Source organism: Panthera uncia, chromosome F1 (assembly GCF_023721935.1).
Source record: "Panthera uncia isolate 11264 chromosome F1, Puncia_PCG_1.0, whole genome shotgun sequence".
Classification (NCBI taxonomy): Eukaryota; Metazoa; Chordata; class Mammalia; order Carnivora; family Felidae; genus Panthera; species Panthera uncia.
The window spans coordinates 36,047,703-36,074,991 of record NC_064813.1 but is presented as its reverse complement, the minus strand read 5'-3'; the positions used below and the strand labels follow the sequence as shown (position 1 = coordinate 36,074,991).

Genomic DNA, 27,289 nt, shown 5'->3' with positions numbered 1-27,289 from the left:
CAGTGGGTTAAGTATCTGACTTTGGTTCAGGTCACGATTTTGCAGTTTAAGGGTTCGAGCCCCACGTCAGGCTTTGCACTGACAGGTCAGAGCCTAGAGCCTGCTTCAGATTCTCTGCTTCAGACTCTTTGTCTCCCTCTCTCTGCCCCTCCCCCACCTGTGCTTTCTCTCAAAAATAAATAAACGTTTTTTTAAAAAACCTGTTCATTATTTAAACTAAATTAAATTATTTAAATTTAAATTTATCTTCATTAAATTCTACTTTGGAATTCATACTGTTACTCGTCCGATTTTTCTGTGGTGTTTTCCCTATTAATCTTGACCTACCTTTTTTATTTTAACCCTTCCAGGTTTATTTGTTCCAAGTATACCTTTTGAAAGGGCACATAGTTGAAGACTGTCCTTTAGTCTGAGTCAGTCTTTTAAAAGAGAAATTTAATACACTATATGTAAATTGTTTTACTGACACTTGTCTTTTAAAACCTTGTTTTTTGTTTCCTTGATTTTTTTTTCATCTCTTGCCATAATCCCTAATCTTGTCTAGCCATTTAGAAAACAAACACAAATCCTCTCCTATTTTAAATTCTACTAACGGTGACTTCCCAGATTTTTTTTATTGCCCATCTTTAACCAGTTTTGGCCAGTTATCAAAGGAAAAAGGAAATTCATCTTAATGATACACAATCGATCCTGGTTGGCCCAGGACTGAGCATGCCGGTACACTTTCTCCTAAAGCTCCATCCCCAAGTTCTTAGATTAGAAGTCTCATAACCACAACCTACCTTTGTAAGTTATTTCTGGTACTCTGCACTATTTCCAATCTTGCAGAACAACTGTTTAGTCTTGCTTCTACATTTAATTTGTTTCCGTGCTTATTCCCAGTGCTTTTGGACAAAGATGTCCTTTTCTCAAACTCTTAATTTTGACTTTTCTCATTTGTCTTTTTCTCATTAAAAGAAATTTTTTCAAGGGCACATATGCAATACATTTTCTCTAATCCTTGAAAACCTGAAAGTACCCTTCCATTTTCATCGCACATGAACCATAATTTGGCTGCGTATACAATTTTTTGGCCACAACCCTTTGTGTTTTTTGTTCTCTGCTCCATTACTCCTTGCATTTTGTATTACTGTGTCCAAAGTGCTCAAAGAGAATACTTTGATCCTTTCCAATTTCTTGGGTAAAAATACTAGTTCCAGTGACTTTTGTCAATTGCTGGTGAAGAAGTGTGTATGTTCAATTGCTGGTGAAGAAGTGTGTATGTATTTGCTACTACTTAATCTAGTACCACCTTGAAATAAATCAAGTTAGCAATGTGAATCGCCACTATAAAGGGCACGATACGATATTCTTTCATCTGCTTTTGTCATTTCTACACAAAATGCATCTTTTGTTCTATGATCAATAAGTAATTCAGCTTATTCTCGTGCTCAGGTTTCCTTTAATGATCAGTCCCTTGATTACTTAAATCAATAGTCATGCATTTTGGCTGGCACATAACCTGCCTCCTACATACTGATGATTTATGAACCAGTAGCTCCAAAATCTCATTTCCAGCTCTACTGGATCTTTCTGCCTGATTGCCAAAACAGAAATGTCTAAGATCTTGAGCACCTCAAACCCATTCTATACTGTATTTCCTTTCTTAGTGAATGTCATTGCCATCCAGTCATCCCATATAGTTCCTACATCATGTCAGAACCTCTTACTCCCTCACTCACCTCCTTATGTCCCTTATTAATTTTACCTCCCAAATATCTCTCTGCATATCCCAGACCTTCATGATTCTTGCTACTATTATAACCTATTAACTATTTTGCCTGACTTCGGCAAAATTCCTACTCTATACACTCACCGTAATGGTCTATCTAAAATGAAAGTCTAATTATGGCATATTCCTGCTTAAAATTCTTTAATGAATGAAACACACTTTTCTTAACCATGTTTCTTATTTGCTAGTGCTTTCCTTCTTATAAATACAGTAGTCTGGTCTTAATAGCCATGTGTACTTTCTCCAAATTCTAGGCTATTTCATACCTATGTGCCTCTGACAAAGGACAGGTCATTTTACTGAAACACCATTCCCAGCTAGTCTGCCTGGCCAACCTTGCTTTGTAATCAAGTGGCCCTTTGTAAAGTACCTTAAGTATTTGTCTTAACGTATTCTAGTGAATAACTTATCTGTCCAACAGAGGTCCTAATCACTAACTCCACTAGCAACTACTACTTAAAAGCAGAATCTATTTCTTCCTCCTTTTTTTTCGACCTCCAGTACCTTCTACTATATTAAGGCCTAATAAATACTTGTTGAATGATCAAATTTAGAAAATAAGAAGCTATAAACAATACAAGTCTAACAATCAGGATGTAATTAATTCAAATTTATATGAGCATCTACTTCTGAATAATTAAAAACTAGTTATCCTCCCTAGGTCTCAGTTTACTTCCCTCTAAAGTTCATAATAAGCACACAGCATGTGATGACAGAGCAAGGTCTCAAATCCTTATCCTAGAGTAACAAATACAGGGAACTTTCTATGGTAAACAAATAGCTGGAAGAATAAAATATTAATGCTTCTCAAAAGTGTTAAGTGGTACACAAATGCAAGACAGTATTATTTTTTTCTGCTTAGCTTTAACAGAAGAATTTCCCTAAAAGGATGTAAAAGACAAGTGATCCCTACTCAGCCATTCAAAGAACTTTGCCCAAAAAACTTTTGATAGACTTTCTATTTGTTTAGTTTAACTGTAGACTAGGATGCCATTACAAATACAATTAATTTTCCCTTATATTTCTGCCACGTCATTCAGTTACTCACATAACAACAACTAAAGCCTGGCAAAAGCACATGATTACTAAGCTAACTATCCAACTACACCAGAAAAATCATGGCAACTGCACTCTACCACCCATGGCAAAACACTGACGTACATAAAGAGCTAAGAGAAATGGTTGGACCCATCTTTTCAACCTGGTTATAAAAACCATTCTGCTGAATTCCTTGTGCTAAATAATTCATACTGATGAATTCTAGCATAACAAAGCTGTTAAGGCCCTATGGAATACAGGCTAGTAGTTGGAAATGCTTCATTTGTATGAATTATTTATTGTAAGGTCATTTGTTTTAATAGACTTTGGTCTGTAACAAGGACTCACTAACCAAAAACTCATCACAAAAAAATTAAAAACACTTCTCATTGAAATAAAGGGAAATTTTAATAGAATTTTCTGAATTAACGCACGATTTTACAATTTACCCATATTTTATAAAGCTTATTAACTGCTGTTTATTCATTTTGTTCACATACCTACTCTATTACCACTGTTCTATACACTGGTTATTCCTGAACTTCCAAAATCCTTTTTCTTTATATACTACAGTTTACAGTAACCATAAAATAGTTCTAAAAGATTTCCTATCTTTTTTTTTTTTTTTTTTTTTTTGGATGCTCCTAAACACTAAACAAGTAAATTGAGGCCTAGAACTAAGTGGTAAGGTAATGACCCCTTCTCAGGTCCTCTGGTGTCATCTCCAGTGAACTTTTTCATTTAACCCTTACTGAGGGCCCCACGACATTCTTGAGATCTGAATCAGTCATAACAACAGAGTCTGTTTAATGGATAATTAGGTTTAGTGGGACATAATCAATGTCTAACAAAACAAAGCTAGCATGTTACTTTACTTCTAGGGAAATCCCGCCTTTTCCTCCTCCTGCCCACCCTCTTCTTCCCTCAAAAAAAAAAAAAAAAAAAGAGAGAGAGAGAGAGAGAGAAAGAAGAATAACAACTGTATCTCTGGATTTGCCTGATCTCTTTTTTACTGTGCAGACTTCCAATGCAAACCAAATTAAGAGAAAATTAAGAAAGGTGGAGAAAAAGCAAGCATGTAAAAGCCATTCACTCACAGGTTACACAAAACTGTCCCAACTTTTAATAAAAAGATTCTTCAGTGTACTTACTATAAGTAAGTACAAGGTTATATTTTTGTCCTTTAAAATTTACCTTCTAAGAAACTGAACTCAGTTGCTGCTATATTATTCTTGATATCACAGAACCGAACTAGTCTTTGAATGAATTATACAAAGTTAACACAGGCAGCTGCTAAGCAAACTTTCTCACCAAACTCTGCCAAGTTATTCCAATCCTGACCTGCACCATCTTGTAATCGCTCTCTTGCTCTTTTCCACAAACCACAACATCATGCCAAACTGTGTGCATATGTCTTTTAATGTACACAAACATATACTGGAAATAAATGCACTTTTTCTGACACACTTATTAAGTGAAACTGTGATCTTTCCGGAGATATCCTCCAAAGAATAAAGACTGTTACTTTAAATTAATAGTAGGAATCACAAACATAATGGTGTTTGTTTACCAGAAGCTATCTAGAAGTTTATATGACAGACTTTAAATATAAATAACTCCCCCAAAAATTGAAAATTGAGTTAATAGTGATTATAGACTTACAAACACTAAAACAGAATTACATAATTGAGGACATCTACCTAATTTTATTTTTGGAAACCTTCTGATTCTGTGAAAATCCATTCTTCTAACTAAAGAATGATAAAATCTTAGAAAGACAGCATAGAAACAGCATTATTTGGGTTTTCACAAGAAAATACCTTACATATTATACTTAGAACTAAAGTCAGACAGCAACACGAATTGACTTTTAGTTTCTCCCAGTATTCATTGAGAATTTATTTACCTTCTAATGAAATTGCCCATTTAAGTGAACAAGGATGAACAGGACCCCCAACACACTTTCCCTAGACAGACTCACCTGCTACCATGCATAATCCACTGCCCCCTCTCTAGTGATGACGCCAAAGCTCTACCCCAGGCCAGACTTCTCTGCTGAGCTCAAGCCCCATATAACCAACTGCCTAGATATAGGGTCACCTGTATATCCCATAAACAGCCCAAACTCAACATGAGAGGCCTCCTCCTCCCACCACACTCAGTTAGCTTTGATGAATGTAGATTCAATGAGAAGAGAACAAGTTACTCTCTACTCTCTGCTTCAATAACAGGACTCTGAATTCTAAGTTGATCTGGTTAAGATTTCTACTTTGTTCTTCATCAGCAGTAGGCACTATGACATCTTTATAACGAAAGCAAAACTTGTATTCCCTTATGTCTTAGAGAATTTCAACTCTCACTTTCCCTAGTCAACAAACAGGAATTTATATGATTTTGATAGCCATTTGATTTGTAGGTACTCTGCATGGAAGGACCTATATGATTATCTTAACACCAAAACGACATGTAAAGGCCAGCTGCAAGCACATTTTGTGTAATATATGAGAAGGCTTCTAAAACCATACTGGGACAAAGTCTGTCCTGCCTAACACTCATGATCATGTTCCAACTGCTTATTAAAGACTACAAAGACAGTCAAAATTGCAAGAGAATGAGAAAATATTCCAATAAGAAAGAAAGACTACTTCTTCATGCTCAGTGATAGCCATCTATATATACCCCCACCCTTCCTCAATGAGGCAGCAAATACCATGACATAAATAAAATGTCCTAAGAATCTTCAAGAAACTTAAGTCTCTAATTTCTTTATTTCATCTCAATAAAGAGCCACGGCTACTCAAAGGTGGGGGTGAGAGGGGTAGGGAGAAAAAGGTGCTAGAACTGGCAATAAATGGCACCACCATCTACTCAGAGCCCCTGCCAAAACTGGGGCTATCCTAGACTCCTCCTCTCTCTTATCTTCTCCAACTCATGCGTTGGGTCAGCTTTTCAGCCAACTGAGGTGTCTACCAAAGCTGCTGGGAAGACAAACAGATCCCGGCAATTCAGATCCCTCAAGTTATTCCCAGGGGAGACAGAGGGAGGGAGGGAGGGAGGGAGGGAGGGAGAGAGAGAAACAGACTTTTACAGCACAAGGAGGCAAGTATTCTGACAGACACCATCCCAGGTGGCAAGAAAGATGCCAAAACAGGCTGTCAGGTCTGCAAGACGTCGAGGAGGAGACTCTGGAAGCAAGTTCTAAACAATGCATGGAAGCCAACCAGGCAACAAAGAGGGAGGACACTCCTGACTAAAGCAGGGAGTGATGAGGGAACTACAAGTAGGGAGGTAAGACAGGAGCATCAGAGGCAAGAGCCAAGGCCCAAGTCATGCTTTTAAGAGACTAGAGGATTGGAAATTATTCCAAAGATAGTAATTTTAAGCAAGAAAAAAAACCCACCTCGAAGTGGGTAGGAGGTGTTGAGGGTGGATCATAAAAAAAAAAAAAAAAAAAAAAAGCATAAATTGAACAAAGATGTAAATACGTAAACAAATTTAACTCAATCCTAAATTTTAAAAGGGGAAAAAAAAGTATATACTACAGTAAGTTCTTTTTATAAAAAAAACAAAGTAACACTTTTTCTTGGTAAATTTTTTAATTTTTTTTTTAACGTTTATTTATTTTTGAGACAGAGAGAGACAGAGCATGAACAGGGGAGGGGCAGAGAGAGAGGGAGACACAGAATCTGAAACAGGCTCCAGGCTCTGAGCTGTCAGCACAGGGCCCGATGCAGGGCTCAAATTCACGGAACGTGAGATCATGACCTGAGCCGAAGTCGGACGCTTAACCGACCAAGCCACCCAGGCGCCCCTTTCTTGGTAAATTTAAAGTATACACATACTATCACCAAAGTCTAGATTTTCAAGTCCAAACTTATTTTTTTCATACATCCCTTAATATATTTTTCTTAACACATTTTTTTAACAAATCTACCTGAAGTTGCCTTTATGGTAATCTTGAGTCAATTCTGACATTCGTTCCTGATGGATTTATGACCAACTAAGAACCAAGTAAAAAGATATCAAAGCACTATAGCTTTTATCGCTATTAAAATCAAACTCTGAAAACATAAAGGTACAAGTAACTCTTTACAATCACATTACGGGAGAGTAGAAGGCCAATCTTCTTAGTAAGTATGCAAGGCCTTTCATAATGCAGTATCTGGGTATCATTCCAGGCTCATTTTTTATGTGCTTCTTCATCAATTCATGAATACACAGTACATCTTTGGTACTCTTGGCATAGGCCTTTTTGTAAGTCCTTTATATGCTTTTAAAAATAATTATTGACATTGTGATTGTTGGGTTTTTTTTTTAACTTTCAGCAATGAAAGCTATGAAAAGCTACTAAATAAAATGTATCTATTTTGAAGTGGAACAATTTTTCTCTATGGCAGCATCTGATGGCCTCATATCAAACAATAACCCTCATCAATTCCCACTTAGTAATTATTCTTAAGAGAGGACTAATTTCCAGTATTAAGCTAGTTATTTCTTATTTAACTCCATTCAATATTTTCTTCATGAGAGGATGGTTAGAACATCAAAACAGGATTCATCTGACAAATATGCAGTCAGCACTTTTTATGGGCAGAGAGAAGTTGCTCCGCCTTTACAAAAAGCCACACCCACTTAACTTGAACTAGGAATGGCCTTGCCCCTAAGGAAGGGAAATATAAGGATACCTAGTAAACATTTAGTAAATCAGCCTCAGATCAATTTAATCCGACTGCTGGCCCATTTTAACTTCAAGTCCTAATTCCAGGAACTCAGACCCTTCTTCCTTGTTGCCTGAGCCTCTAACTTGTGCCTAATTGCCAAACTTCCCTCTGTCTCTACTCCATAATTCCTCCTCACTTCCATCAACCTCACGTCTGGCATACCCCTGTTTTTCCTAGTCCTGGTTCCCATGTCATCCTATTCTGAGATCTTTCAGAATGCAGAATCCAAACCCAGACTCGTGCACTAGATCACTGAATACCTCAACATTTACCACTTACAGATCAGACCTTTAATTTATATCACATAGTAAGACCTTCCTCACACTATGCCCTACAGGCCTTACAGGGACATGTGCCTGGCATCCAGCACAGACTTCCCTGAAACCAATTACTCAATTGTTCTGGACATTCTTTCATTCTAGGATCTGCCCAGACTTTCTGTCCCATATCATCACTGGGATGCAGGCATCTGCCATTCCCTGAATGGCCAGTTGTGACAAAAATGGTCCTAAGTCCTGCAGGAAACACAAATATGTACAGGACATGATTCACACCTTCCAGATACTTACATTCCAGGAAGGAAGCTAAGATAAGTAACTACAGGGAGAGTCAATAGGTACTAAAAGCTTAAAGAAGCAAAAGAAAGATTTCTTTATATCCTCTGTATAATATCAGAGCAAAGCCTTAAAGGATGAAGATTATTTTAATATACTGAGATTGAATAGCTGGAATGTAGAAAATAGACACTAAAAGAAGTGAGAAAAGCGTATTAAAGCAATAAAGCCACACAGGTACAAAATGTATCCAAAAAAAAAAAAAAAAAAAAAGGAAAAAAGCCAAAAAGGAAAAAAATGTAAAAAAAAAAAAAAAAAAAAAAAAAGGTAAATGGTCAGATGTGACCAAACTATAAAAGAGTATAAAGAAGTGAATCTAGACAGATAGGTCAGGGTCAGTCTGAAAGCGGTTCCAATGTAGAGCCATTAAAAATAGTTGAGCCAGGCAATATGATACAGTATTTGGTCACTGCCTGCTCCCATATTCTGTAATTAATAAAAACTGAAATATTTTTAAAAGCATAAAGCTAGATCTTGCTTAGATTATTTTTTTACTCACCCCCAGCTACCTACCAACAACCTCCGAATTTCTCGTTCTTCAATCAGTGAATTGGTGGGACCCAGTAGGAAAATGGGGAGAATAATAAAGGAACAAATAGAAAAAGAACCATTAAGTGAACAGAAGCATAGACTCTTTCATCTTACAAATGCTGGAGAACCCCAGAGATCAAATGGTCTGTCCCTCTGCTTTCTGACAAGTATGCCTTCCAAGTTCAGAGAAACCTCACCTCACTGTGAAACTAAGTTTAACACCAAATCCTATCCAATCAACTGGATTGTCTTCTGAACAGCATATGCAAATACCCTACAAAATTCACACAAAAAAAAAAAAAAAAGAAAAGAAAAGAAAAATGGGCATTCAGGTCTTACTGTAGAAACACTGGCATTCAAAAGATGACAACTCAACACATGAACAAAAATGGCCTAGGAAAGGGAGCACTGCCTGTTCAGGGACCACACACCGCGAGACATGAGTCCCAACGTATCCTAACTCAACATCATCAGTGCCTCGTTAGAGCCCAAGCTCCATTTATATTATCTGAACCATTCAGCACACTACCAATGCTCTCTCCTAAACCAGACATTCAACTCTTAAACTGAGTTCTTTGAGTATTAATTCAGCTCACACAAAGAATCAGACTCTGTGCTTGGCATTTGAAAAGATATAAAAATGAACCTGAACTTAATCCAGGACTTCAATACCTTCTTTGTCAAGCTGCCTCTTCTTACTATATGAAAAAAGAAGGGGGCAGAAATGGTCATAAACAAAAAGGGCCTGGATTGATTGATAAACTACAAATCAAGAAAAAGGTGTTAAAGAAAAACACTGATAGAAAGTAGTTTTTAAATGACCAAGCAGGTTTTGTTGAATAAAGAACACAACTTGCATGCAAAGATCGGTATCTAATGACAAGAAGGGAAGTTAGAAGCGACTCAAGCATCAGACACTTGTTATCAATGGAAATAAGACAGTCATGGAAAAAGGAACAGGTTACTCATCATGATGTTCTTGAACACTTTCCAGCGTGGCTGGATAGGCAAGGCAGGAGAGCTCAGTGCAGCCAAGCCCAGGAACAGGACTGAAAACCACAGGAAGGACTGAGGTAGTGGTCACTGGAGGCAAAATCTCTGAGCGCAGGCAAAGGGTTTTTGCCCTGAAGCAGAAAGCAAACCATCTCAGAGGTAAGGGAAGTGGTAAGCTTTCACACCTAGCTGAGAGAAATACTGTAGAAATGCCAAAAATGGTGAGAACAGCCTACGCTATAAGCAGTACATTAACAAGGGACCATTTGTCGGGATAGAACACTAGACCTGCTATTTTCTTTCACTTGCTTAAAGTGAAGTTTTCTCTCCTGCAACTAGTATACTAGTAAACTATATATTTATTTATAAATATATACTATTTATTTACAAAATATTTAGACTTTATCTAGTTGATTCTAATTGCTTTGTAAGCATCATTTCAATAACACCCATCCACCATTTGAGCTGAGACATGGGCACCCATGCTAGAACAGCCTAATCATTAGATACAATCTGTGCCAAGCGGCTGCACACCCCAAGCCAGAAATGCTAGCGGTGGGAATGGGCTCTCATTATAAACAAAAGTTTTCTCCATTAAAAAAATATTTTTTACAAAGACCACGTGGCATTTCTCAGTGTGGCCTGAGGAACACCTGCCTTACTTATTGTAAATGTAGGTTCCCATCACAGTCTTTTTAAAGTAATCTCTACACCCAACATGGGGCTCAAACTCACAACCCCAAGAGCAAGAGTCCCACGCCCTACTGAGTGAGCCAGCCAGGTGCCCCTCAACTTGTTTTTAAATGTCAGTGCTTGTACTTATCAAATCAGAATCTCCAGACACAGACATTCTGAGGACTACAGTTTGAAAAACATAGTCATAGGACAAATGCTTTGAGAATATAACTTGTCTTGGTAGTAGCAAAAAAGTCACCCATATATTCGTAAACAGCTCTAAATATTTTGTAAATTACCTTCAATATACAAATAGATGTAACTATTTCAAGAAATCATGAAATAAATCCTTTAGGATTCATTTGATTAATCTCTAATCATTCTGCTTTGTAAAGCAGAACTTTCACTGAAATAGGAAACACATATAATAAACAAATTGAGAACCAACTTCTAAGAGACAGACATGACTACAGAAATAAAGGAAACAGAACCAATCATGTTCTCTGAACCACAGCAAGAGAAGAAACTAGAGGGAGACACTGCCAGTGGCACTGCCCAACATTTTGGGCTTATATACAAGAAGCAATAGGGGCATCCAAGTTATCTTCAATATACCAAGATGACAAACAACATGAAGGCTGGCTTTTATGAATCAAGGTGTCTAATATAATGAAATACGTGTTTACGAAATATTGATCAAACAACTACTCATGAACTTTCTGGCCTTTACTCTCCTATCTACTGCCTCTAAGCGCTCCTTCCTAGGAGTAGCCTCCACATCTCTCCAGGGAGACAGCAATCCTGTTGTTCCTCACTTTAGATGCAAAAGAAACACTTCACCCCTGCACCGTCAGGCAGGGGTGATTCACTCAAATATTCGCTGACTTAAATCATGGCCCTGATAGGGGCAATCAGAGGTACAATGTCATCACCCCATCAGCAAGTCTTTATTGAGCACGTACCATGAACAGAGCAATATTTTGTTAAATCAGGAGGAGTGAAAAAAAAAAAAAAGAAGAAATCATGCGCCTACTATTGAAAACATTACAAAGGTAACACAAGGCAATATTGACTGTTATGGAATCAAGCACAGCATGGATTAGCAAGTTTACATCCTTAGGTTTTAGTTTATTTTCACAATAAATGAAAAGGTCAGTTTACACAATTTATAAGTTTCCTTCCAGTTCTGAGAACATCTGATGTAGTGAATCATGCACTTAAGGTCTCCTAAGGGGAAGCACAGGATGATAATGGTGAATGGAAAACCTGATTTTAGAAGAGCTGTTTAATGGCAGCACTAGGATACTAACTACAGATTACATATGTACACGATAATGTGGGTGTCTTTATCTCTTAGGTACAATTTCTTTTTTTTATTTATTTATTTTGAGAGAGAGAAACAGAGCACATGAGCAGGGGAGGGGCAGGGAGAGAGGGAGAGAGAGAATCCCTAGCAGGCTCTGTTCTGTTAGTACAGAGCCCAATGTGGGGCTCAAACTCACAAACTGTGATATCATGACCTAAGCTGAAGTCAAAGAGAGGATGCTCAACCAATTGGGCCACCCAGGCGCCCCAACTCTTAGGTACAATTTCTGCACAAACTTAAAATATTCTCTTCAAAACAGAAAGGTCAGAAATCTAAAAACCTGTACAGTAATGAATCTAAAAGAAAAAGTATAGATCTTGCTTATTAAACCTTAAGTGTAAGAGTAACTGGTGTCCTTAAAAGAGTACCAGAGACTCATACAGAGACACCCAGTAAGAACACCATGTGACAGAGGCAGAGATTTCAGTGATATCTGTCTAAAGCCAAGGAACTTCAAGGGATGCCGCCAACACCCAAAGCTAAGAAAAGGCATGGAACGTCTTCTCCCTAGAGCCTTCACAGACAGCATGGCCCTATGCACACCTTGATTCCTAATATCCGACCTTCAGAACTATGAAAGAATAAAATTCTGTTGTACTAAGCCACTCAGTTTGTGGTAATTTGTTGGGGCCGCCCTAGGAAACTAATATAGGTGTTAAGAGCCAGGGTCCAGAGCATACAGTTCCTGGACCACGGCAGTCACAGTATGGTTCTGGGGGCCCCCAAAACAGCAGTATCTTCCTTATTGTGGCTGTGTCTTCGTTAGGATGGCGACGGTGCGCTGTCCCACTGGCAGCCTTACGGTCAGGGATGAGGCAGCAAGTCCCTTGGTGGCCTGGTAATGGGAAACCTTGCTGGAAGCTCAAACTCCACCCCTAGCCCCTGCCCTGCAACCATCAAATACTATTAAATACAATGTCATGAATTCCTTCCTACTTAATAAAAACAGAGAATGATTACAGGAGTGATAGGAGAACTGCCTGATAAAATACAACTCTTCATCAACAGCTGGTATTTTAAACACTCAAGGTCATAAAATGATAAAGCCATGTTGAAAACAACATGACATTTAACAATGAAAATATTTATCAAATGTAGAAACTTTATTAAAACTTTAAATGTATGTTGAAAGTTGTTAAAAATGCCAGTTTTTACTGAGTACGTTCCCTGCCATACTATTCTTAATGTGTTCTAACACCAGACTGTAAAGAAAACAAAAGTGAATTTGTACGTTGCCATAAGAAACTGAGAATAAAATATCAATTGTCTCCCATAAATTAAACCATCAATAAGCATCCTTTCTGTATATCTTTCAACTAACTTGTATTTGTTAAATAAAAAACCATGCCTATAAAGTGTTTGCAATAAGGGCATGTCATTTTCCTAAAACAAATTACCTATTGTCCAGTTCTGGTGTCCTTATGACAGTATACAAACAGATCACATTACTTTACTGTATGGTCCACCAGTTAGATATAAAAAGCAATGGAAAGTTTGCAATCCCTTTCATTTTAGAAGTACAACAACTTTTCATAAACATATCTGTTCAATTTTCCCAATCCTAATGTAGTAGAGGATATGTGGCTTTGTTATGGTTACAACCACAACAAAAATTACAGTAATCTGCCAGGTAAATATGAGAATATGAGGAAAATATTCTCATGATAACAAAAAGCAAAACTGTAAGACTACCAGAAAGAATATTTTTAATTTTGCCATTTCCAATTAGTATTTAAGGATCGTTTTGCAACTCCCATTTTTCATTATCCAAAATATAACCCCCCCCCCAAGCCTCTTGTGTTTTTTCCTGCCTGAGGAACCAAGGATTAATGCCTTCTCCCCATACTCCAAAAAACATAAAAACATTCTCAAACATGGGAACCAGTAAATTATGAATATGGAAATCACAGAGCAGAGAGGAAGAAGAATTCAAGCAGAGAACACAGAACAGACAGCAGACCTAAGGCACAGTGGGCAACAGGGCCTGTAATCAGAAGAAACTGAGAACAGCAGATGCGTTTCCTACCACTGAAGGTCCTAAAAACAGAAATAGGTGAAATGAAACTAACACTTAGAGCCTACTATCATACCTTTACAAAGATGTTTTCATTTATTCCTCAAAGCAATCTTACCTGAGCTGAGAAAACTGGAGTCCCAACCAATCAAGTAATTCAACCAAGGTCATAGAGTAAGAGGCAAACCCAGGCTTAGTCTTTTTCACATGATGGTAAACACAGAAAATGATCAGTATTTGTGCAGCAGGGTTGGATAAAGGAAAGAGGCTCCTTGTAGCTGGTGGCAACCAGCCTGGAAGTTCCGAATGCCCCAGGCCCTACCTGGCTACCCAGAGAGACAAATACTCTGGCACACCCAGAACTCACTCCTGGCTAGGGCTAGGAAACTCCACTGAGTGATGTCAAAGCCATTGCATTTTCCATTCCATTCTCTGGCTTCTCAGCAGCTGCACCCAGGTCAGCCTACAGCCAATTCTTAAAACAAAGGGAGGAGGTATCCCACACACAACCCAAGCCACATACACCCTGACTTCAGGCCCTCTCCAGTAATTTTTTTAAACTGGGAGAAAGTCTTTTATAAAAGACTACATCAATTTTTTCTAAACAACAACAACAAAAAAAAAGACGAAGAAGAAGAAATCTGCCCACTGTCTTGCTCATGCCAGAAATTCCCCCTAAAAGTAACAGAAGCAGTCATTCCAATCAGCCTAAAATAAAAACTATGAGTTAAAGAAACACACCAAAATACATTTATATTAAAGTGTTATCTGTCAATCAAGCAAAGATTAAATATATGACATCAGATTCCATCTTGGTTTAGTAAGAGAGAAGCTAGAGAGGAGCACATTCATTCAGTGTCACAGGATAGGTGTGGGGACCCCAAGAGGCAAAGAATGATAGAAAACTTTGAAAAAGCAGATAAATGTAAAAGAGGTTCTAAGACTTATGAAGTCTCTGAGATGAAACACAAAATTGGGGTATGAATAACTGGGCATTATTCTGAGGGGACTGGGAAAGATCAAGAGATTGTCGCAAGCATTCAAGAACCAAAAAAGGCTATGAAATACTCCTGTGGAAAATACACATCAAGCCAAACATCAAAGGTCTAGAATCTTATTTAAATCTTTGGTATTATCTTCTAGAGCTGGGGTGGGCCTCCAGCCTATTTGTGCAAATAAAACTTTACTGGAACACAGCCAATGACAGAGACCATACAGCTCACAAAGTCAGAAACATTTACTCTCTTGTCCTTTAGAAAGTTTACAAACCCCTGTTCTATACAAAAGCAGCCTGGAATGAGAAAGTTACCCTTAACTACTCACTTACACTGATTATCAACAGAAGACCCATAGCAAGATTTACAGAAAGGTCTATCTCCATTAAGTAACAGTATTTCTAAATTTTTACAGACCAATTAAATAAGTTCCATTCACTTATACCCTGTTCTGATTAACACCGTGGATAGCTATTACAAAACAGTTCATTGTGTAAGCTCATTATATAAATAATACGGCAGAGCTGTTACTTTGACAAATGTTACAGTTTTCCTGCTCAAGAAAAATAAGAAATGTTTCATGATCGGGGCCCCTGGGCAGCTCAGTCAGTTAAGCATTTAACTTTTGATTTCGGCTCAGGCCACGATCTCATGGTTCATGAGTTCCAGACCTTGAGTCAGGCTCTGTGCTGGCAGTGCAGAGCCTGCTTGGATTCTCTCTCTCCGTCTCTCTGCCCTTCCCATGCTCTCTCTCGTGCTTTCTCTCTCTCTCTCGCTTTCTCTCTCTCTCTCTCTCAAAATAATAAACTAAAAAAAAGAAAAAAGAAAGAAATGTTTCATGATCATCTATCTGCCATCCTTATTCTCACTGCTCACTAAAAACCATGAAACACATTCTCTGTTTTCATCAGAATGAAAAAATATTTTATGAAGATATGTAACATGCGGTGGTAATCAAATTATTACTCATCAAAAGAAGAACCAGTAGTTTGGAAGTTTTCTAAGAGTGAATTGTTATACGTTAGTTTTACACACGTGAAAAAATTCTCAACTGCCATTTTATCCTGCAAATAAACATATTTCATTACAATTATATAACCAAATGTTATCGGGGAGCCTGAGTAGCTCAGTCGGTTAAGCGTTTGACTACGGCTCAGTTCATGACCTCACGGTCTGTGAGTTCGAGCCCTACATCGGGCTCTGTGTTGACAGCTCACAGCCTGGAGCCTGCTCTGATTCCGTGTCTCCCTCTCTCTCTCTGCTCTTTCCCTGCTCGCGCTCTGTCTCTCTCAAAAATGAAATAAAAACATAAACAAAAAAAATTATAACCAAATGTAATTTGCCTATATTCCCTACAAAACTGAGGGGAGGAGGAATTAAACTGAAACACTCAAAAATATGAAGAAACACTTCTTAAAGCATCTAGCAATATATTTATGAAAATGTCAATAAAGTAATTGCGGATAAAGCAGTTCAGAGAAACAATAATCACATACGTCATTTCCAAGACATCCTCAAGCATTACACTAAGTATATTACCATGTTTTATATATAATGTACTAACTAAAATTCCACCCACAAAACTCTAGAGCAAATACCTGAAAGGACAAATATTTTAATTTGAAGGAAACCAGGAATGTAGACAAGAGGGCTGCTTTGTGTAACTGCAGCTACAGTGCAAATTTTTTAAATACCAAAACCTATTTAAAAAAAAAAAAATCAAAGGAAACAAACCTGAAAGGAGTTTTGCAACTTATTATCTAATTAAACAACTTCTTTTCCAAAACTGCATTTAATCACCATTCTCTCTTTTCAGATACCCTGAATGGTGGCTACCTTAGTAACACTACAGAGATACGTTTTAAAACATGAGACAGTTTGGTTCTAGAAACTCTGTAGACGTCTCTAATGATATCTCAGACCACATCTTTATGGAGGGGAAAAAAAGGAAATCTACATTTCAGTAAGGGCACACTAGTTGAGAAGAAAAGAGCACCTGAATGTTTGCAATAAATCAGAGCTCAAAACTTTCTATTGTAACCAGCAGGAAGATGAAGGGGAGGGAAGCGTGAGATTAAATACTTACATACACAAACTATAACCGCGTTTTCAGTCATTTAAAACGACAATTCTGATTTTTACAATTTGGGTACGTTATTAAGCTGGCCTTAAATCTCCCCTCCTCCACCAGTATGTTGCCATCATACCAGACGTGCTTTCCTCATTCTTGGAGTAAGTGCTGTTTTATTGCACTGGAAAAGAGCTCTTGAAATTGTCCAGCCAGGAAAATGCCTAAGTGGGAAAAGGAATGGAGGGTGCTACAGGTATAATCTTCATAAACGAGCCTGAATAGTATAGAGTATAGAATAAAACTGCACTGAAGTTACGCTCTTTCCTTTTTAAATTGATACAGATTTTTAACCGTGGAAAGATTCCCAAGTAACTGTGGAAGAGTTTAACAGTTTAGATTCTGACATTCCCTGGTTTTCGTTTACAGGTAATTTCAGAGTAAAACTCCGTGAGTCCACCTGGACATTTAGTTTGATCACCTTCGTTTCTTATCAACTATAAAGCTTCAATCGCGGTGGTGAGTCCAAGATGCAGCTCAATTATGAAACGAGACGTACACGACGGGTCAGAGAAAATTGGAACTTCCTCTCCTTTATTCTTACGTATCTATTTCTCATCCCTCAGACTGGGAACCCTCCACCAGCAGACATCCTTCCAGGAGGAACTTTCTCTCCCTCCTCCGAGCCCAGGGCTGGGGTAGGAAGTACCCGCCCTCCCGAGCGGGGAACCGCGGTGTCCTCGCCGCTTATTGGCTGTGGAAGCCGTCAGTGCCGCAGAGGGCGGGGCCTCCCGGCTGAGAGCAGAATCTCAGGCCCGCACCTCTCCGAGGGTCCGTGGGCTTCCCAGCCCAGAGAAAGCAGCCAGCCTCCACTAGGGGTTCCTTCCCCTTTTTTATTTTGCGAGCCCTCCTCTCTCAACGTCCCCATACAGTTTCTGCCCGTTTGACTCCTCCACAAGGCAATTTTTTCTAAGCTCCAACATCTCTTCCCCACCCCAACAAGCTCCCAGTCTGGGACCAAACAGAAGATGCTGTGGTTTGGGGAGTTAAGCAAGCTGTGGACTGCATCTCCCGAGGATAGCAGAGTATTCCTTCCTCTGTAAATGATAACTGTTTAAGTTTTATGTTAACTGTTTTAAGTGCATTGGCCTTCGGCAAGCATTAAAGCCAAGAAAACTCGGCACCTCTTCAGTAAGAGTTGCCACTTTCAAAGTATTACAGGGTTCATTGTATCTCCTGTTTAACTATCCACCGTTTTCAGTGTTTTGTCCGGTTGTCCCTAATACTAGGTCACACCTGCAACAGCTCAAGCTCCTGTACAAAATAAGTTTATCATACATACATTCTGTACTTTATCCTATAGAGCAACCTGGCGAGAGACACAGCTATCGCCTGCAAGGAGTGTGCATACTTCTTGAAACTACAAACTCTTTGGAGGAAGAATTAGACACAGTGGTTCTCTTATGATGGATACATGATGTTCTACAAACTACACGCATTTGATTTTTTTCAACAGCATCTCTATGATCAGCAGAAGAGGAAAATCATTTCATTTTTGTAATGTGTTTCAGACTTTCAGTTCCATCACCAGAACTGCCTCATGATGGGAGCCTATCTTATTGTAAAATAAACACAGTTTTAGTATTTATGCCTAACAAGGACTACAGCTACGAGAGAACACGATTTATCTATTTGATACATCATTTCCCAAGGCCTACAGCATACAGGAAAGAGACAAGAAGGTTCTTCAGATCTCACTGCAGCATCTGCTAGGTTGTGTTGCTTCCTGACACCGTCCTTGGGTAATGTGGCCAACTCATTTTTCTTTTGGGGGGTGCCCTTCTTCTCTCTAGCCTTGGCCTCAATTCTCTATTTCTTTTCCATTACCACGATTACCAGCAAAGTTCTCTATTGCCTGGCAATCTCTCTCACATTTGCTAATCCTGACAGGGTCCCACTAAAGCCCATTCTCCAACAGGTCCGCCGTCCTCTCTCTACTTCTCAAACCACTTCAGCTTCTCGCTTAGCTGCACGGCTCCCACCACCCACTGCCTCCAGTGAACTTCACTCCTCTAAATCTGGCTGCTGCCGAATCCTGACAGCTGGACTTAACCAATCGGCGAGGGATAAATAACCGCCGCCGCCAATGAGCGGCAGCCGGGGGGTAGGAGGCGGGACTTCGCCTAAGTTCCTCGGGTCCTGAAACCAAAGACCTGTTGCCGCCGCCGCCGTGGCCGCGGAGTTTCTTAGTTACCGCGGCGCCCACGGCGGCCGAGGCCGCCAGAGCCCCCGCCGGGCACAAAGCTCCTGCCGCCCGCTCCCGCCACTGCCAACGAACTGGACTGAAACCCCCACCCAGCCCGAACGCGGCGCGCCCCGCCCCACCTCCCCCGGCGGGGGGATCCCGGAGGCCGCCCCGCGCCCTCCCGACCTCCCCCCGACCCCTCCCGGCTCCGCAGGCGGTCCCACCCGGCCGGGGCCGCCCGAGACCCCGGCAGCCACTCACCAGGAAGTTGGGAGTTTTCCGTTCTCCTGCCCGCGAGGGACCCGGGGCGTGCGGGCGGGCGGCTCGGCCAGGCGGCGCCGCGGAAAGGCCCGCTGGGCCGGGGGCTGTAGCTGCGAGGCCGGGAGCCGATCGCCACCTCCCGCCGCGCCGCCCCCGCGGACGCTGCAGGCGCGGGCCCCCACCCTGCGCAAGGAGAGGCGCGTCCCGAGTGCGAGCCTAGCGGCGGCCCATCCTCCCGAGACTCCCGCTCCTCCTCCCGCGGCCGCCGCTGTCAGGAGTGTAAACATCCCGGCATCCCCGAGGAGAGGGGCGGGGCGGGCGCCGGCCCCTCCCCGCGCCCCGAGTCCCGCGCCGCAGGTCCCGCCGGCTGCGCGCCCCGGCCTCCCGCTCTCCTCCTCTAGGCGCCGTGCACCCCGCCGCTTCCCCGCTGGAGCCGAAGCCGTCGGAGGGGGCCCCTCTGGCGTGTGGCTCCCTGTTGTCAGGCCTGGCGGGATGGGCGGGGCGTGTCCATCTGCCCACCCCCCGCCCCGAGCCCCCTTCCCTTACTTGGAGCCAACTTCCCTCTGGGCCGGGTCGGCTGCTTTTTGAGAACTTGTCTTTTATCCATTTATGTTCAAATTATCCCGCTTGCAAGCAGTAAGCCGAACCGGTGACGTCCCCTTTCTTCTGGATCACAGCGTTTTGATCCCATCCTCTTTCACTAGGTGGTTTAAACTGACTTTGCGCTAAGCACACCTTACATTAAAGAGGCCTAGCTTAGAGAACAATGGCTTTTAGGACATGTCTGAAAGGTGAACGAGGTGGTTTTGTATCGGGAATCTTTGGCGGGGGGGGGGGGGGAAGTAGGGGGGGAGGATATACCAGAACCCTAGTACAGGAACTGCAAAAGGCTTTACTACTTCGATAACTGGACACGTATTACTGGGAGACGACAGCTAGGAGGCAGTATGGAGTCAACCACACTTTGATTCTAATCTCAGTTCAGGGATTATTAACTTTGTGACCTGGCCTCAAGTTATTTTACCTCTCCCGGGTATCAGTCTCTATGTATAACGAGAATAGTAATAATACTCATCTCTAGGATTACGGTTAGAAATGAGATAAGCAAAGTGCTTAAATACAAGAGCCTAACATGTAAGTACTCATTAAGTAGTTGTTACTGCCCTTAGGTCTTTCACTAGTTGGACTTACCTACCAAAGGGTAGAGAGCCAAGAATGAGTAGATTATAGCTCAAATACTTCAAAAGTTAACGCTATGTAGTTAATATTTGGAAAGTTTATTTTTAGCAAAAAATAATAATAAAGATCTCAAGAAAAGATGTTGATTCGATTGGCTCAAGAAGTAATAATAAATATACTAGGCACTGTTCTAAGTAATGAAGATACAATACTTACCAAGATACAAAGTCCCTGCTATCATGGAGCTTATATTGTAGTAGAAAGGCAATAATAATAATCAAAAGCCAGTAAATACATACTATGTCAGATGGTGATTCATACAAAAATGAAGCAGGATAAGGACACGGACAGGGAGCATGCTGTTTGAAATATACTTATGCGGGAAGGCCTCTGACATTAGAGCAGAGACCTGATGGAAGTGAGAAAATGAGCCATGAACAGCAAATGCAAAGATCCTGGGTAGAAGTGGGCTTGGCATGTTTGAGGAATAACCCAGAGGTAAGCATAGCTAGAATCCAGTGAACCAAGGGAAAATACTAGCAGATGAGATCAGAAGAGGGGGTAGGTACAGGAAGGGGCAAAATATAGAACCTTGTGAAGTTTTAGAATTTATTCTGAATGAAGTGGAGAGCCATTGGAGGGGTGACCAAATCAGACTCAGTTTAGGAGAGAATAGCTGCACTTTGGGAATAGACTGCAGAGTCAGAACAACTAGAAGAGGAGACTATTCCAATGGCCAGGTAAAAGATATTGATGACTTAGACCATTGTAGTAATAACAATGGTCAGATTCCAGATATATTTCTAAGATGCACCGGTTATATTTGTAAGATGCAGCCAACAAGACTGGCCAGTGGGTTGGATGGGGGGTAAAAAAGGAGGCAAAGATGAAGCCAATGAAGTTGGTATTTGAACCAGATCATTCTGCCACATCACACCAAATTAAAATCAGTCAAATAAGAACAGTGTCACTTGAGTCATACATAGGCAGGAAATAGTCAAACTTTTGCAGGAAAAATAATCAGATATTGCCCAGGTAAAGACACTTCAACCTTCCTACAGGAAGTAGGATTAAAGCTTGGGGGGAGGGGAGCTTTTTGTGTGTGTTTTACTATCTTTTGCACTATCTTTTAAAAAGTGTAGATAGATTGATAGATAATAAAACATCCCAGTTGAAATAAATTTCAGATTCATCTACAGACCAGATATTTCATTGATGTGAAGAAAATGCATACACCTTATGAACACTGATAAGCAAATAAAATGAGCTCAGGAAGCCCTTGTAGTCACAAAGACTTTGTCTAGGAAATATCCTATTAGTGGCTACAAGGTGTCCAAAGTATTGATATCATCTGTGTGTGTCCTATTCCTTCACTTGAAAAGACAATAAAGTTACAGCTATGTAGTAGTAACAACCTTTCAAAGGTTAAGACTGTCAGACCTGAATCCACTGCACTTTCTCCTTGTGACTTTTTACCACCTTATGTGGAGGTATGGGAGGGCTGCCCACGCCACCTGCCCCTGGCCTGGAGCAAATGCTAATGGAAAAAACCGAGAGATCTGGCCAAGGGGGCTCCTCTAGCCCCACAGAGCAGAGTTCTGCTTCTATTCATCTCCCACGCAACCTTAATCCAAAAATGCTGCTTGGATCCATGAAACACCCTGATTGTAATCCTTTACCTAATTACCTAATGAACTATGTTTATACCTAATTACCATGTAATACATGCCATTAACTATCAGGTTAACTTTGCTGTGAATGATATTTGATTATTATACCTAAAGCCTGTCAGTTTATGCCGAGTCTTCATATTTTATTATTCGTATAGCTTTGCTGGCCCCCCATAATTAAACATAAAAATTAAAAGTAGCATTGATTACCAAAACCATTTTTATCCATAGGCTAAACCAGACCAGACGTTACATATACCAGGTTCATCGTAAATTCACCTCCTCTGTAAGGAGAGAAGCTTGCTAGAAAAAAATGTTTTTTCTAGTGAAGGATGATGAAGTAATATTAAAAATAAGTCTCCTTTGAAAAAGATCCTAGCCACTGGGGTAGACCAGAAATGTCTAGTCTTCTGGACTCACAAACATAGGGCTGGCAACAGGTGTACTTAAAAAGCTACTAGTGATATTGGCAGCCACTGAATTTGGCAGCTAAATGGTGATGAGGCTTAGTCAAGCTGTTGAAATGTCTGGACTAAACTGGGCCAAGAGGAGGAAGTCAAAGTGCAGACTGCAGACAACCCAGGGGAGATCACTTTTCTCTAGTCCTGGCTGTGGTCACTGTACAGTGTCAGAAAATAAATCTTTATCTTTCTTTGAAAACACTCATGAAAAATATTAGAAAGCTGTTTTTTCACTTTAACAGCCCCTTGCAATTAATTTTCAATGGATCATGTAAATGAGCTTCCTATGCAAACAATAAAACCAGCTTTAATTTTATTCTCACATCAAATCCCTAGAATTCAAAATCAGAAGGGCAACTCTGCTATGTCCCCATGATCTAGTTATGGTATTCTGAGAGTACAGTTCATAGTTAAAAGTTGTGGTATGTGTGGGGCGCCTGGGTGGCTTAGTCGGTTACGCGCCTTATTCTTGATTTTGGCTTAAGTCATGATCTCACGTTTCGTGAGATCGAGCCCTACATTGGGCTATGCCCTGACAACGGGGAGCCTGCTTGGGATTTTCTCTATTCCTCTCTCTCTCTTTCTTTCTCTCTCTCTCAAAATAAATAAACATTTTTAAAAATTGTGGCATACTGACAGTGGCTTTTGCCTGGCTATTTTTGCAGTAGTTACAAAACTGGGGAAACATTTTAATGCACCATATACATATTTTTATAATATATATTCTTAATGTAGGGAAATGTAATATTTTATATTGGTTGCAAAACAGGAAACAATACAACTAGCAGTCATGTTTGTATTATGATTTTCTGTGGTTAACAATCCAGTTGAATTTATGCTTTTTTGTCTCCTTAATGTAAAAGCCAGAAGGCCAATATGCAATGGGCCAAAAGTCAAAGCAATGAAGGAAATACATTTAAAAACGACTTCCCTTTTCACACTTGTACACTCTATCCTTGATTTGGAGCCAGACTGTGAGGCCATTTCACAGGACACACTCTCTTCAAACAATGGTGGCCTTCTCACAGAGTGTTCACGAGCACTCCTCAATTATCTGTGTTCCCAGAGATTTGTGGCGATTTGCTCATCAATCCCAAAGATAATTTTTAAAAGTACAGGTTTCTCTAGAATATTTTGTGTGCATGCATCCACCCTGAGAAAGGGATGTGACAAATATCCTGTGATTTCACAAAGCAGAATGGAAAGGTGTCCAAGAGGTCTACCTAATCTGTGCCTTTCCTCTACATCTTCTGACTCGTCAAGCTCTTTTTTGTGCTTTTCTCCTAACCCTGGGATGCACCGTATCCATTCAAATCTGAACAAATGGAGCAATTTTCATTTTTCCAAATGGGAAAAAAAATGACAAATAATAAGTGTTTCTCTTTACTTTTAGTATTTCCGCATGGTTAAACTGAGAGACTACTCTCAGGCTACAGATCTGAAAGTACGTCCTAACAAAGTCAACGCAAGAGGTGAAAAGTTGCATTCACTATTGTTTTTATCTTTCTAACCCTCTTTGCTGATACTTAAGCCTTATTGCTTAAAACATACATCTCACCAATCTTTTCCTCAACTGTTCTACTTAATGCCTGAAGTGTACTTTAAAACGCTTCAGTAATTATTTCTTAAGAAGTTCAATTGTACTGTTAATGTTCAATCTATTTGGAAATACAGGATGTGAGTAAAGCCAGATTTGGAATCATGCCACATCAAACTCACAGACATTCTTAAAGCCGGCTCTTATTGTCTTTCTGACAATAAGCCTAGTTAATCATAAGCAGTCTCAATATCCTCCACAATTTTGTCACTGAATTCATTGTTGGGTAAAATTCAAATTATGGAGACATTTTATTTCTTGTTTATTATCTCTATCATATCAGCTTTTTCATCTAAAAGTTAGTATTATGTAGAGGAAGGAATACCTAAGACAACACTCTGCAGAATAAAACAGTATCATTTCCAGAGCTTGAGAATTTGGGGGCAAAAATCAGAAACGTGCTTAAAAACTTGATGAAGTGCAGGTTCTCAAAGTCAGGGCAAGAACCTTTAAATTCATAAACCATTCAAGTACTGAAGAAGGCAAGCCAATATTTACCTATAGGCTTATGGGATAATCCGTTCTTTGAAAGAGTAGGAGCAAACAGTAGACTGTCAGCATGGAAACTGCAAACAGTCCTAATTGGACAATATTGTTACATTTGCTCATCAGTGTTATTTATCACTATATCACTAATGGATTCATTTCATCTGTGGAACTTTTAAATCATTTCCCAAAGTAATTTATATATAAATATATGATTATTATTTTTGTATATAGGCTATTTTTAAATGTTATTATAAAAGCTTATTTTGAAGTTGTATTTTAAATATACACGTAAAATTTATTTAAAGGTTTTATATATGTAAACAGCTTCAAATAATAATTTCGGGGGCCCCTGGGTGGCTCAGTCAGTTGAGCGTCTGACTCTTGGTTTCGGCTCAGGTCATGATCTCGCAGTTTGTGAGTTCAAGCCCCATGTCAGGCTCCATACTGACAGTGCAGAGCCTGCTTGGGATTCTCTCTCCCCCTTTCTCTCTGCCCCTCCCCTGTTCATGCTCTCTTTCTCTCTCTCAAAATAAATAAATAAAAATAATAATAATTTTAAAGTATATAAATACACACACACACACATACACACATACAATGCACAGTTTGGGCAACCCAAGTATGCAACTATTTAAAATTCCATTTTTTTTCTTTGTTCTTTCCTTGCTCAAATTGAGAGATAAAAATAATCACCTTTTTCTGAAGACAAATAAATAATAAAATATTACTTCTTTGTGTTCTAAATTAAGTGAAATTAAATACTTTGTCAGGTCTATATCTTTAACTCTTAAATAGACAGATATGTTTCACTCTTTACAATAGGAAGTTTGTAGAAATAGCATAATGTAAATTAGAGATAACTGGGGGGGAAAACATGAAAATGAATTCTGTCATGTTTTGGTTTCATGAAACATGAATTAGTTTCAATTTCCTGTATGAATTTTTAAAAAATATATTTCTATTGTCACTACATAGCCAAGCCTTTATTTCTAATACCTAACTAACAATATTTTAGTCCACTTACTGTCTTGAAATCTAAATATGTATAGCAATTATATTAAGTCAGAACAATCACACCATCTGAATCTTTGCGGCTGATTGTTTAGCCTCTAAAAGCTAGACATCTACTTTTATCACTTTCAGAACCTAATATTTTAATTCCCTTTGTGGATATTCTATGTATTTCCCTATTTCACAATTCTTTGAAGTTACGTGTACCTAAATGCTACAAAAATCAAAAGCAATACCCACATCTGTTTCTTAACACATGTGGAGATAATCAGCTGCTACATTAAGAGATTTTCACACCAATAAGGTGGCAGCAGCTCATGAGCCAGTGCTGGGGCCAGTACAACTTTGGGATAGAATTCCATCAGTAGTTCACCTGTGGGGTTCTCCCTACGATGGCAGAGTATGATGTGATGCAAAGGAAAAGATGGTGGGACCAAGGTGCGGAATGTAGGTACCAACTCTAACAAAATGCGTGGAGGGTTTCCTGTTATCACCGCCCAAGATAGCAAAGGGAAAATGAAACTCCTGTATTAATAGACTTGCTCTTCTCCTTCACCAGTGAAGACAGAGTAGTAAAGTGTCCTCCGGTGAAACACGAAAAACTTCCAGAAGACGCAGCCAAGAATTAACTGCAAGAAGGAATCCCTAACTTTGCAGAACAGGCTCTCAAATACCCTTCTCTGATGAAATTTGAAATTGAATTTAGCTCATCTCTGGCCTGGTTTAAATATAACCTGTCCCAAAACAAGATGGGCTAGAATCACATAAGCTTACCTATTAGTTTACGTAAATCACAATAAGCTTACATAGTAGCTAGGTAGCAGTCCGGCTCCAGGAAAACATGGAAATAAGTCCAGTTTGTCCTTGTTTCACTTTTATTCCCCTCGGTACAGAGCTTTGTTCTTATTTGCCATCGTGGATTAACTGTACGTGTTTACTTCTGTAGTTTGAAGAGTACTAAGTGTTAGTGCATATCACTGTGTTTATTTTTCTGGCTGAAACTTGTGATTAGTATGCAGGCTTCCGTTCCTTTGGTTCCTAAATGTTTTTTGATCTTTGATATCCTTGTCAAAGTGTATATGCTTTTGGGGGAAAGCCACAGCACCTTTGAGGAGGAGCAGACAGTCTGAAGAGAACAAAGAATGAGATGCTCTACAAAGGAATAACGAGAAGGGACCCACTTTAGATTGGACAGTCCAGGAATGCTGCACTGAGGAAATGACACTTAAAGTAGCAGCTAAAGAGTATGAAGGAGGCAGCAAGGAGAAGCAGCTGCCCTGATATGCAAAGGCAGCCACATCTGTCTTTCCTCCCTTCCACACGGAAGAAATGCAAGCAGGAGCTTACAGCCTCAGTTACAAAGATGTTAACTCAGTGGCTTCATTTTTATTAACTGAGAAATGGATTACTACTGATGTAATAAATAAAGTTTCCATCTGTGAAAAGGAAAACTGGAAAATTTTTCTACCAAGAACACCTCAGAATTATGCCAATGCTTTGGGAAGGGTATATAATTATTCTTTGCTGCTTTTTCTCTTGCTTTTCTACCTCTCTCCCTTCTCACCCCTTCCCTCCACCATCTTCTTCCCT

At 39.7% G+C, this 27,289-nt stretch overlaps 1 protein-coding gene across 3 annotated transcripts in view; it reads right to left on the bottom strand.

The window, feature by feature from the left end:
• The window catches only part of NEK7 (NIMA related kinase 7), a 158,922-nt gene extending 139,540 nt beyond the window's left edge, over positions 1-19,382 (bottom strand). For 2 of the 3 annotated variants that reach the window (XM_049634306.1, XM_049634308.1), the window contains exon 1: positions 19,293-19,382. The gene's annotated coding sequence lies outside the window, so the exon portion shown is untranslated. Of the gene's footprint in view, positions 1-8,872; positions 8,950-19,292 lie in introns of all 3 variants that reach the window. The other variant, XM_049634307.1, reaches the window with a different exon arrangement.
• Between the last annotated feature and the right edge of the window lie 7,907 nt (positions 19,383-27,289).